The sequence below is a fragment of the Apium graveolens genome, chromosome 4 (assembly GCF_009905375.1).
Source record: "Apium graveolens cultivar Ventura chromosome 4, ASM990537v1, whole genome shotgun sequence".
NCBI lineage: Eukaryota > Viridiplantae > Streptophyta > Magnoliopsida > Apiales > Apiaceae > Apium > Apium graveolens.
This window is the reverse complement of record NC_133650.1, coordinates 313,212,629-313,226,070: the sequence shown is the minus strand read 5'-3', so window position 1 is coordinate 313,226,070 and position 13,442 is coordinate 313,212,629. Positions and strand designations below refer to the sequence as shown.

General features: G+C 34.6%; 1 long non-coding RNA gene across 10 annotated transcripts; it reads right to left on the bottom strand.

Moving 5' to 3' along the window:
* Window positions 1-369: 369 nt before the first annotated feature.
* Window positions 370-12,874, bottom strand: LOC141721804 (uncharacterized). Of its 10 annotated transcripts, XR_012574902.1 has the most exons (9): window positions 12,729-12,874; window positions 12,547-12,589; window positions 10,170-10,352; window positions 9,945-10,072; window positions 9,439-9,559; window positions 8,930-8,958; window positions 8,561-8,745; window positions 969-1,043; window positions 454-787 (listed from the first exon to the last, which is right to left on the bottom strand). It is a non-coding gene; the product is annotated as an uncharacterized LOC141721804 (long non-coding RNA). The 10 variants fall into 10 exon arrangements; XR_012574903.1 differs by lacking the exons at window positions 454-787; window positions 9,439-9,559 and adding an exon at window positions 370-420 and having other exon boundaries at window positions 12,729-12,873; XR_012574904.1 differs by lacking the exon at window positions 9,439-9,559 and having other exon boundaries at window positions 526-787; window positions 8,912-8,958; window positions 12,729-12,873.
* Window positions 12,875-13,442: the final 568 nt, after the last annotated feature.

The window sequence follows — 13,442 nt, the reverse complement described above, 5'->3', positions numbered from 1 at the left end:
TCTTTATTCCAACATACTTCAAAGATCTCCGGTTTATAATATAATTTTTTACGATCATTGCCTCCTTGACAAACCAGACATGCTTGCTTATATACTGCAACCCACTGGCTAAGTAGTTATCATTGGGGCTAAAAGCAATTGAATATACAGGTTGCATGTTACAAAAAGTTTCTAATAGAAAGCAGTAAGTTGCAGTCAGTATACGTATAATTAGTGCATTGGATAAGATGTTATACAAGACAAAGCTAGAGCAGAATATATTTATTTAAAATTCGGATAACAAATAATCAAATATTAATACAGAATCCAATTGCACTTTTATAAGCTAATCTCACTAGTTAACAACTCAGAAGTAATGAATATCCAATTGATAGGCATAATGCTGCATATGCCAGAAGTCTTGGTGCCAAATTTTTCGACCTGACGAACATATTCTAATACTGTTAGATGATTTAAACGGTGGTCTAGTACCACTCGCTTCATGTAAAGAAGACAATACAAGATGTATTGCAAAAAAAGGTTATATAAACCCAATTTTCACAATCGTGCACATGCTATAGTAAGATATCAGACAGGATGATTACAACTATCCATATTGATACTACTGACAAAAATTAGAAAAAAAAAGTATAATATTTAATTTATATAATTACAAATTTACACGAAAAAGAGTTCAAATGAATAATATAACTACGAAAGGAGTTAGTAGATTTAAGATGGTGTATGGAAGTACGCTGTTGCGTCTGTTCAAATCATGTAAGCAGGTTTCCTGTTTCATGCTCTAGGTCTGCAAAATGGTTATATGAGTTTAAATAAATAATATAACTACTAAAGGAGGTAGTAGATTTAAGATGGTGTGAGGAAGTAATACAATGAGCAATTACACTAATATGTAATGAAGTACTGTATCTGTATGCATTAGGAATCAATAGGAATACTTTGACATGGTAACACATTGAATAAATTACCTTTGCAGCGTGATCATCTGAGCATGAAGCCAGTAACTGATCAATAGGATCCCAGTTGATTATATTCACTAAATCCTGAGTAGCAAGAAACAGAAAAGCAGGTTATTTTATTATATCGTATATATAGAACAGGAAGAAGTTAAATCTCTTACCAGATGTTGAGCAAGTCAGTTAAATGAAATAATAATTATCCAGGCTATAGTACATGGGACATGATAGGTATAATTAGGGTGCGCATGATTTTTTTTAATTTGAATATTAATATAAAAAAAACAATGATATGTGAGATTTTGAGAACAATATTGAGGGGAGAATAGGAGACATATGCATTTTAGACGTAAAATTTAAAAATGTAAGGTTTTGGAGGAGGGTTTGGGGGATCATTGCAACAATAAGCCGGCTCCCCTATCTCATCCAATCATTCTATAAGAGTATTAATGCATTGAAATTGATAGATAAATCTACAAATAAAAAAATTAATAATGAGGACCTTAACTTATAAATCATTTATAGTATACCGGAAAGCCTGAAAATTTTAATATACTCAAATTTTAATAAGAAAGATGAAATAAGTTATACCGGAAAGATGAAATTCAGAACAGTACATAAGGAAGAACATATACCAAAAGTAAACAACCATACATCAAGTATTTAATTAATTTTCAGATGAATACCCTTGGGCTTATGTATTCATGTAAAATGACCAAGTTAAAATATTTAAGGTCTAAGGGAAAGAAAAATTATCTGTGATCAGGAGGAGGGAAACATTTTCAAAATATATGTAAGCACTATAAACTTAATCCTCCTTCATAAATTAGGATTACTATATACACATTTGATTATAATCAGATTGTAATGTAAAATTATTATATCATAACAGTAAACCGTAAACCGTAACTATCCTTATGATAGATACATCTACAAGTAAAAAAAATGAGGGTGGTAAATCACAAATGACTTCTAATACTATGACATCGAACTTTGAAAACTTAGAAGCTTGTTCAGTTAACATATCACTTATTATTATCAGTTTCGATTCACTGAGAGATGTCAATCCTTGTTTTAAAAATGCAGGTGCTGTAAGGAGGATGAGTGTTGCAGAGGCGACACGAGGTGCAAACAAGTCACATAACGTCCCCGTCACAATCCTTGCAAACACAACTCCGGAAACTGCTGCAATCACAACATCTCCGATGTATGTTAAGGTCAAGATACGGTTGTCGCAAATCAGTGGTATTAGGGGCAGATCAGAAAAGGTAGATCCGAAACAAACAAAGAAAGATATCCATGATAGGTGAAATGGTCTCATGTGAGGTGATGCAATTGACTATATTCTTAGTTTAGTCGTCTTCTGCTCCGAATCCAGTGGAAACCTCTCGATTGTTCTTTCTGTTATTTTTTGTTTGATAAATATTCATCTCAGTCTTAGGGTACTAAATATCTCAAATGCTAGAAAGAGATAACAATAATATCAAACATTGTCTTTGCCGATTTTATACTAATTTTGGAAGAAGCTTACATATGTTGACGATGTTGACATATTGTATACTAATATCAACCTTGTCAACATATGTCACCCTCTTCCAAAATTTATTAATAAATTGGCAAAGACGACGTTGGATATTATTTTCATCTCTCTCTAGAATTTGATATATTTAGCATCCTAAAAATGAGATGGATATTTCTCAAACAGAAATCACCAATAGATGAAATAATCCAGGGTTTTCCACTCCGTAAATTCGGAGCACAAGGCGACTAAACTGAGAATACCCTCAATCGCAGCACGTCACATGAGAGCATTTCACCTATCTTGGATATCTCTGTTTGCTTGTTTTGTATCCACCTTTACTATTTCACCCCTCATGCCTCTGATTCGCGACAACCTTGACCTCAACAGACATCGGGAATGTTGTAATTGAAGCAACGTTTCTGGACCAGTGTTTGCACGGATTGTGATGAGAACATTATGTGACTAGTTTGGACCTAGTTTTGACCTTGTGTCACCTCTGCAGGACTGATGCTCCTTAAAGCACCTGCGGTCTCAAAAGCCGAACTGACATCTAAGGATTGTCTAAAAATTACCACATATACTTGTTCTGAATACACTCATAACTAAATTGCACCAATCTCGAAAACATGAACTGACATCAAAGTGAATCTGCACATACACGGGTGCATATTCACAATTTCATAAGTAAATTAATGCAACACATACACGCACAAACATTTCAAAAGTTTTTAAATTTTGTATCCTTAATTCAACCTCAATTAAACAAAAATGGATGATAATTCTCCATATTTAACATGCTTCCAACTAGATCATTGGGCTAATAAGAAATGGGTTTCTAAAATACAAGCACACATGTAACAAAGAAAGAAAAAGACTAAAAAAAATGAATTGATCAGTGAGCGTGTACCGGATTCTTGAAGATACCCAAATACAATCACGTTGAGATCAATTTTACTCAATGATATTATCTTTTCCAGTTATTGGATCCGTCACCGGAGAAAACTTTTATTGTCCCATTTTATTACGCTACATACAAGAAAATGAGCTGCCCGCTACACACTTGAATATAATCAGATTGTAATGTAAAATTATTATATCATAACAGTAAACCGTAACTATCCTTATTATAGATAAATTTACAAGTAAAATAAATGAGGGTGCTAAATCACAAATTAATTCTAATACTATGACATCAAAGTTTGAAAACTTAGATGCTAGTTCACTTAAGATATCACTTATTATTATCAGTTTCGATTCAGTGAGAGATGTCAATTCGTGTTTTAAAATTGCAGGTGCTGTAAGGGGGATGAGTGTTGCAGAGGCGACACGAGGTGCAAACAAGTCACATAAAGTCCCCATCACAATCCTTGCAAACACAACTCCGGAAACTGCTGCAATCACAGCATCTCCGATGTATGTTAATGGTCAAGTTACTGTTGTTGCAAATTAGTGGTATTAGGGGCATATCAGAAAAGGTGGATCCAAAGAAACAAAGAATGATATCCATGATAAGTGAAATGCTCTAATGGGAAGTAATGCAACCGAGTATATTCTCAGTTTAGTCGCCTTGTTCTCCGAATCCAGCGTTGTGGAAACCCCTCGATTTTTTCTATTGTTTTTTGTTTGAGAAATATTCATCTCAATCTTAGGGTGCTAAATATCCTAATTGCTGGAAGGAGATAACAGTAATATCAAACATTGTCTTTGCCGCGTTTATACTAATTTTCGAAAAAGGTTACATATATATCTTGACGATGCTGACATATTTTATACTAATATCAACCTTGTCAACATATGTCACCCTCTTCCAAAATTTAGTATAAAACCGGGAAAGACGATGTTGGATATTATTCTCATCTCTTCTAGAAATTGATATATTTAGCATCCTAAAAATGAGATTGGATATTTCTCAAACATAAACTACCAATAGAGGAAATAATCGAGGGTTTTCCACTCCGTGGATTCGGAGCACAAGGCGACTAAACTGAGACACTACAAGAAAAACATGATCCTACAACCGTTTTTCACCGTTGTTTGATGTCAAAATTTTTGGTCGTCTATTGAGGAGCCGTGTGATTTCGATCAGACAACAGTGCATCGAACCATTACTAGAAGCTACAGACACAACAGGTTCATAACTGTTACCGAAACTGTCATTCAACAACAGTTTGTATAAAAGACTGTATTGTTGGAACAGTTTACCTGCAACGGTTTTCCTCAAGAAGACAACGGTGTATTACTGTCAACTAAGAGTGCAAAATTTCTATATATTATTTGTCAAACAACGGGTAGTTTGTTGATTGTTGTTTGAAAGGCTAACCACAATAGGTTTAGGACAATACAGTTATGTTATGATGTCTTAGACAACACCTTGAGCCAGAGTATTGTAAGGAAGTCTTTCAAACATCGGTTTGTGAAATGTATTTCCAATAATGAGTTGTGGTTAACGGCCATTTTAAAGCTCTTTAGACCACATTTTTTGTTTAACTCCTATTGTAGTGCACCCCTTGAGACAACAGCGTCGTATATAATGTTGTTTGAAAGGCTAACCACAACAGTTTTAGGTCAATACTGTTATTTTATGTTGTCTTATACAACAGTTTTAGGTAAATATTGTAAGGAGCTATTTCAAACAATGGTTTGTGATAGTATTTTAATACTAAGTTATGTTAACTGCCATCTTAATGCTCTTTAGACCACATTTTTTGTTTAAAGCATATTGTAGTGTTATCCTTGAGATAACACCATCGTATATTTTGTCGTTATGTGAACATGATAGACACAATATTACCATGTTTTAAAGTGTTGTGAATAGAGCTTTAGTCAACTGTTAAAACAATGTTACAGTGTTGTTCCAATTAGTTTGGTACAATGGCTGTTTTTGATTGAGAACACAATCATCTGTTGTATATAAAATTTTGCATATAAAATCCTGATTTCATCCAAACCACCTGTTTTCTAAAAACTAAATCCCAAAAAATGATAGGCATGAGCAAAATGCAATAAGCAAACCTTTATCTGGTGCGACAATGATCAAGCCAAGCAAAGAGGAATTGCATCTAGCACACTTATGTGTTCTGCAAAATAGCAATCACATGAGGCAATATTTTGAGTAAGTTACTAACATATGTGTGTGTGTGTGTGCATTTTGTTATTTTCTCATTATCTGCAATTCGGTAAATATATTGAAGCAATTGATTTTACTTGTAGTGAACATATGGCATCTTTAATGCTAAGATACCAGCAGCATGAAAATGACGAGGTGTGGCTAAAAACCAAGCAGAATGAACAATTCCCCGAATGGTTCAGGAAAAAGGTAAGTTTTATTTATGTGTTTATTACCTTGTTACGTAGTCCTGATTAAAAACAATACAGACAAGTAATATAAGAAGTCGAAGACATCCAATAAAAAATAAAAACACAGACCTAAAAAAATTGTTTAATTTTTTTTTTATTGTACAGATTGAGACGGAATTGCTCCATGACCATAATAGCATAGGTGATGATATAAGGTGGATGGCAGAAGGGCCTAACAAGAATGTTCCTACGTTTAGTGGTTATAAAATCAGCGGGGTTATTTATAGCACCAAGGAGCGTGATAATAATAGACAAGTACAGTGTAGTGGTGTTTGTGTTGTTGCAGATACATTAATGCTTTCCGAAAAATTTAAATCTGTTGAACATACTTCACATACCTATTATGGAGTTATAACAAGTATATGGGAGCTAGACTATAATAATTTTAGAGTCCCTATATTTCGTTGCAATTGGGTAGATATGAACAAAGGGGTTAAGGTTGATGAGTTGGGATATACATTGGTTAATTTAAATAAATTAGGATTTTCAAATGATCCTTTTGTTCTAGGGAAACATGTTAAGCAAGTTTGCTACATTGATGATACTCTTGAAAAATTTTGGTCTGTGGTGTTGAAAGTCCCGGAAAAGAACTTTTATGACCACTGTGATGATGAAAATGAAGGCTCTGTAGAAATAGAACTTGAGAATGAGCTGCAGTTGCCCGTGTTCCCGAATGTTGATGAACTGGACGATGAAAATACTAGCTATATGCGAGAGGAAGAAGAATGGATTCAACTTCCATAGTGGTAATATATATAATTATTTATAGATACTTGAGTCCATGTACCGCTCACTTTATTCTTTTTGTAGGTGAAGCTCCCATTATCCATGTGTACTGCTCGTGAACCCCTTGATGAGATTACTTTTGCCGTGATAAAATCATCATCTAGTTGACTGAGTTTTCAATTTGTGAATGCTGCTGGTTGATGCTCTTCTTATAATAGATGATGATTTTATCATAGCAAAAATAATCATTCGGCGGACATACAAGTATGGCTAGCTTCTACTGCAGAAACAGGGCTTGGAGATATGTTATCTACTGCAGAGGATAAATTATAAAATTTTCCACATCAAACTTGTGCAAATTAATGTTGATCACTTGTTTTTGTGTTTATGCAGAATTACCAGCATACGGCGGTTGTCAAGGCGTGCAAAATTATGGCTAAGCAGCATGCATGTTACCAAAGGCAGTAAACAAGGATTGTGTTTCCATTTTCATTGTAATATTCACTACTAAACAACTCTGTCTTGTATATATGGAACAATGTAATTTGAAATCTCTGTCTTGTTTAATTGAAAGTGTATGGTTTGCCAATTTTGAGGAATGGCTTACAATTTTGATTGAGGATCTCTAGTTTGTTGTTGGTTGGACCTTTGGCTGATTTATGGTATTATATCTGTTGGTTTGGGTTTATTCAGATTGGACATCTTATTGTTGGTTTGTGTACAGCAGGGTTGGGATATGTAATATGTGCAAGTCAATTTTTTTTTCCATCTTTGCTGTATAGACAACGGTTTCTTTTGCTAATCAGTAAACTGTTGTATGAACCTCTATTATCCCATAATGTTAATAACCATTGTCTATGAACTTTGCTTTCTACAATGGTATTTTAAATCCATTGTTTGATAGAGTCTAAGATATCAGTTTTAGTAAACCATTGTCTAAATTAGACAACGGACTTGTCAAAAACTGTTGTCTTAAGATGGAATGAATTTTTGTACATACAACATGCATGCAACATTATGTAAAAGGGTTACAAACAACAGCTCGTAAAATAACAGTTGTCTTAAGATAGAATGAGTTTTTGGACATACAACATTGGTTCACGCTTGTTTAAAATAGTCATAAACAACAGTCCATGAAATCACAGTTGTCAAAATAAGTCAAATCGAAAAGCTTAGACAATAGTGTGCAAAAACCTCTATAAACGTTGTTGGATGGAAAGCAAGACAACTGTTTTTTCATAGCGAAGAAAACCCCGTGGTTTGATTTTTTGGGACAACGGGTATATTTTGAACCGTTGTCTCATGACAGTTGTGTGAATGAGATTTTGGTGTAGTGAGAATACCCTCGATCGCAGCACGTCACTTGAGAGCATTTCACCTATCTTGTATATCTTTCTTTGCTTGTTTTGTATCCACCTTCACTGTTTCACCCTGCATGCCTCTGATTCGCGACAACCTTGACCTCAGCAAACATCGGGAATGTTGTGATTGCAGCAAAGTTTCTGCATCTGTGTTTGCAAGAATTGTGATGAGAACTTTATGCGACTAGTTTTGACCCTGTGTCACCTCTGCAGGACGGATGCTCCTTAAAGCACCTGCTGTCTCAAAAGCCAAACTGAGATCTAAGGATTGTTTAAAAAGTAATGCATATACTTGTTTTTCGTACACTCATAACTAAATCACACCTAGTATCTCGAAAACACAAACTGACATCGAAGTGAACCTGGGCAAGCACATGTGCATATTCACAATTCCATAAGTAAATTAATGCAACACATACACGCACAAACATTTCAAAAGACTAAATTTTGTTAATTCAACCTCAATTATCCAAAAACGGCATATACATAATACTTCTCCCAATTTAACCTGTTTCCAACTAAAACATATATAGGGCTAAACAGGTTTCTAAAATACAAGTACATAATTCATAAAATACCATAAATTCAAAAAAGAAAGTAAAAAAAATAACTTTTGATTTGATCTAGTGAGCATGTACCAGATTCTTGAAGATACCCAAATACAATCACGTTGAGATCAGTTTTACTCATTGATATCATCTTCGCCGGCTATTGGATCTGCCATCGGAGAAGCCTTTTACTGTTATAAACCCCTTTATATTGCGCTACATACAAGGAAATGAGGTGACCACTCCTTTGTAAAATAGGACTACAGTATACACACCTGATTATATTGATTGTAATGAAATATTATTAGATCAAAACAGTACACCGTAACTACTCTTACTGGTACTTTGTGAAACAAGTACCTTATTTATCATGTATTAACATTATTATTCACACCATATTAATCAATAAATTAATAATCTCATTATAAGAATTAGACCCACCCTAATGCAAAAGCTTACCCGATGGACTCCAAGAAACATGCAACAACCTGCCAATATAAAAGCACAATATCAACAGCCTTTTAGTGGAATTCTAGCTCCTTTTTACTTGTACTAACTCTGAGAACAAACATTAAGGACAATCCTTTTTCTCCTGTCATAGAATTACATAACAGCCTCCTTACCCCTTCATTACACACATACATAGATATATACAGGCACTGGACATGATCCCTAGCTAAAATCAGCTATTTGCCACTTCCAGCCAACTTTGAACGCTTTATATCTACCAGTAGAGGAAACTAGAAATTGCACAGCCATTTATTAAAACACCGTATACACGATTGAGCATCCTTATAAACTAACTCCTATAGTCTTGGTATTCTGCATTATCCACATGTACAAGGACAGGTACGACCAGCACTTTCTATCACCGCAGAAATAATAAATCATGTTTTATATTTTTATGTAATTATCTGCTAAATTGGTATTCTACTCTTATTTGCATTCAACTAAAAAAACCATGTAACCTCAGAAGCTTTCCCTTCTAAAACCGTCATATCAGAGTCGGGAATAATGCCAATCATAGCTCGGTGAGTTTGATTAAATGTTAACTACCTCAAAGTCCTTCAGCTCCAGTTCTGATTTAAACTATCATAAAAACAGTAAGAAGACACTTACTTTAAGAAAGAGGAACCACTGAGAAATATAATTTCACTAATTTACTTCAAAATTTTAGAGACTAATAATGAAAGCAGGTTTTAAAAGGAGTTTGAATAGAAAGCTTGTGCAAAAAAAATCACGAAACTCAATAATTATGTCTTCCTCAAGTTCAATTTTTCATCCTCCACATCACTGAGTTCAGCATGTGGCACTTCTGTCTTTACCATTTTCTCTCTCTCCAATATCTTCCAGCTCTGGTTTTTTTTTTTTGGTATTTTTTTCACCATTTTCTCACTAGCATTATCATTCTCATGATCTTCCTTGCTCTTTCGAGCATGCTCTCTGTCAAGTTCACTTTTAAAAACATCAATACCTTTTTCCTTTTCTCTGTGTTTTGTTTCCGGAACACTATCTTTTGTTTCCTTCATGATCTCCTCTGATTCATAGGCATCCTTTGCAATATCCGAAGGTTGTAGGAATGAGAGGATCCACCAACAATTTCTGCATCATTATGAATAATGTATTAGGAAATAGTCGCTTAAAGTTCCTCTAATACGTATGGATTAATACATATAAAACTGGAAGGCGATAGGCTTACACAATTAACGTTTACTTCCAGATGAAAATGCTGGAATCCTTTCTGCACTGCTGGAATCCTTTCTGCACTAGTGCAAAAAGGTCTCCTGGTGGAACCATATTTTTATCTATGATACTTCTTCTAATCCCTGCTTCATTTTCGAACGTATGTGCTGAAGTTGAAAATCCTGCTCATATAACCAACCTGCTAAAGAGGGAAACAGACATACCGAGGCTTCAAGATATAAATATTCTCTTCCAATCTATCACAAAATTTACAATTTTCACATACGATACATAAATTCCTGAATGATGCAATACAATATTGAATGAGGGAATATCTTAATTTCTAATGAAAATGTCTTGTTGACCTCTGTACATAATTGATATATCAGCAACTCACAAAGAAATATATGACTTACACAGATATAAGCATGAACTTTAAAAAAAAAATCAGGTATAAGGCTGGAGAGAAAGTGGTGTATAGGTGAAAACTAAATGGTTGTGATATTATTGGTTTTGGAATATTATTATTGATACATATACAAAGTGGTTTCATCCAATATAAGCAACATTGCATCATTGTTATCCAGATCTATTACTAGGGTTAATAAATTTGTCAACAATCAAATTGACAAGAATCAATATGATGTGTACACAAGTCCTTAAACTTATTTGTCTCCTTTTTCAGCCTTCTGTTAGCAAAGCAAAAAGCCTTGAGTCGTACGCTAACCATATTTTATATCCCCGATCCGGACAGTATATTAGGGAAGAAATTATAGATGTGCTCGGCACCAAAGAAATTAGTTTGGAAGTTATTGAAAATCTTGTCCAGATCTTAAGCAATAACTTTCTCTTCCCAAAACATTGGATCCTCCACTCACAACCTATGTCACATACACCATGTTCCTTATAACACATTCCTTCTATTTCTGGCACTGCATTCTTTTTTCTTACTGAGCCTCCAACCGGACCATCAAACCATATTTGGAGCCCAGATTATCCACTTAATCACAGCATTTTTAATTTATTTGACCATTCTGATCTTCTCCCTTGCTCTAAATAGTGTACAGGGAAAGAGGGTCAATCCGGTACGTGGTACGAGTTCTTGTACGTGGGATGCAGTCTCCACGAATCTAGTAATATGACATCAGTTCACTTAGATTTCACTTCTTATTATCAGTTTAGATTCACTTAGAGATGGCAGTTCGTGTTTTGAATCTGCAGGTGCTGCAAAGAAGATGAGGGCTGCAGAGGCGACACCAGGCACAAACAAGTCACATAATGTCCCCATCACAATCCTTGCAAACATAACTCCCGAAACTGCTCCCAGCATTTCCGATGTATGTTGACCTAAAGTTTAGGTTGTCGCAAATCAAAGGTACGAGGGGTGGAGCAGTAAAGGTGGATACAAAACAAGCAAAGACAGATATCCAAGATAGGTGAAATGCTCTCATTTGAGGTGCTACGAGTGAGTATATTTTCAGTTTAGTCGCCTTGTGCTTCAAATCTAGCAAAGCGGAAAATCCTTGCTTGTTTTCCGTATTTGTTTTTTTGCTTTTTGTTTGAGAAATGTCTATCTCAATCTTAGGGAGCTAAATATCTCAAATGTTAGAAAGAGATATTTTTAATATCAAAGACAGTCTTTTCCGATTTATATTAAATTCTGGAACAAGGTTACATATGCCAATTTTGTCAACATATGTCAACTTCTTCCAAAATTTAGTATAAAATTGGCAAATGTGGAATTTGATATTATTATCATCTCTTTGTAGCATTCCATATATTTAGCAACCTAAATTGAAATGAATATTTGTCAAACAGAAACCAAAAGAAAAACAATATAGGTTTTCCACTCCGTGGATTCGGAGCACAAGGCGACTATATTGATAATACACTCAGTCGCAGCACATCACATGAGAGCATTTCATCTATCATGGATATGTATCCTTGATTGTTTTGTATCCACCTTTGATGTTCCACCCTTGTACATTTGATTATTGACAACCATGACCTCAACAGACATCGGAAATGTTGGGATTGCAGCAGGAGCTGTGTTTGCAATGATTTTGACCGGAACAGTATGTGACATATTTGGACCTACCGTCACCTCTGCAGGACTGATGCTCCCTGCAGCACCTGCCATCTCAAAAGCCGAACTGACATCGCTAAGAATAGTTTGGGAACTAATGCATATACTTGATCAGAATACACTCAATCTAAATTGCACCATGTATCTCGAAAACAAGAACTGACATCTAAGTGAATCCGTGCTTGCACACGTGCATATTCACAATCCCATACGTAAGTTAATGCAGCACATACACACACAAACATATCAAAAGACACTGAATTATATATATTCTTAATTAAACCCAAATTATCCAAAAACAACATACCTGGTACGTCTTCAAATTTAACATGTTTCCAAGCAGATCATATCTAGGGCAAATAAGAAACAGGTTTCTAAAATTCAAGCACCCACGTAGTAAAAAAATAAAAATACCATAGATACAAAAAAGAAAGTAAAAGAAATGAATTTGGTTTGATGAGGGAACGTGTACCAGATTATTGAAGATACCTAAATACAATCACGTTGAGATCTGTTTAACTCGTGATATCTTCGCCGCCTATCGGATGCAGCGCCGGTGAAACCTTTTACTGTTATTGTGAAACCCTTGTTATTGTGCTACATACAAGACAACGAGGTGGCCACTCTATTGTAAAATATAGGACTAGAGGCGGTCTATACAACAAGATAAGACTGACAACAAGATTGTAACTTCATAGGTAAAAAGCACGCACGTGTCTCTCTACGTGGCCATGTATACTCGGGGCATTTCATTGACCGATTATAATATTTGTAATGAGTGTAAAAACCCGTGCGAGACACGGCACTTCATATATACTGATATATTATCTCGAACAAATTTGTATTTATATAGAAATAATTTTTTTTGATTTATTAATTATCTTGTTATATTATAATTTTAATTATTAAAATTAATTTGGGAAATGTTTGGTTCCCTATAAACGAGCACTACAACAAAAATAATTAAATTCTACCAACTAAAAGCCACCGACGTTAAATTCCACCGATTTCGGTGGAATTTTTAGTCAACTAGAATTTTCATTGACGAATGAATAAAATCCACCGCGTGCGGTGGAATTTATAGTCGGTCGTTTTTAATCGGTGAAATTTATAGTCGGTCGCTTTTAATCGGTGGAATTTAATCTTAGATGTGCTTTTATTTTTATTAAATTCAATATTAACAGACGGGAAATTTGATTTTAT